Source organism: Bombus impatiens, unplaced genomic scaffold (assembly GCF_000188095.3).
Source record: "Bombus impatiens unplaced genomic scaffold, BIMP_2.2 scf_4863, whole genome shotgun sequence".
NCBI classification, from domain to species: Eukaryota; Metazoa; Arthropoda; class Insecta; order Hymenoptera; family Apidae; genus Bombus; species Bombus impatiens.
In genome coordinates, this window is record NT_181282.1 from 1 (window position 1) to 294 (window position 294).

The 294-nt window shown below is 50.0% G+C and overlaps 2 non-coding genes across 2 annotated transcripts; both read right to left on the reverse strand.

The window, feature by feature from the left end:
• Nucleotides 1–80: 80 nt before the first annotated feature.
• On the reverse strand, nt 81–186 carry LOC112214025. Its single transcript, XR_002947952.1, has one exon. It is a non-coding gene; the product is annotated as a U6atac minor spliceosomal RNA (small nuclear RNA).
• A 2-nt stretch (nt 187–188) lies between these two features.
• LOC112214024 lies at nt 189–291 on the reverse strand. Its single transcript, XR_002947951.1, has one exon. It is a non-coding gene; the product is annotated as a U6 spliceosomal RNA (small nuclear RNA).
• Nucleotides 292–294: the final 3 nt, after the last annotated feature.

A 294-nucleotide genomic window follows, 5' to 3' on the forward strand; every position in this document is an offset into this window, starting at 1 on the left:
GGGGGGGGGGGCTGAGAGGTCCGTCCTGTTCGGAGGTTTGCGGTCAACTGGGGTGTTACCAGCGCGGCTAACTGGCGTTGACGAAAAATTTGGTGAGAGCCGCCGAAAGGCGACAGTGCCTTACCATTTATATGTGTTCCATCCTTGTCTAGTGGAGTGCTAAACGTCTCTCCTTTCATACTACACTGCAAAATGTGGAACGCTTAACGATTTTGCGTGTCATCCTTGCGCAGGGGCTATGCTAACATTCTCTGTATCGTTCCAATTTTAGTATATGTACTGCCGAAGCAAGTA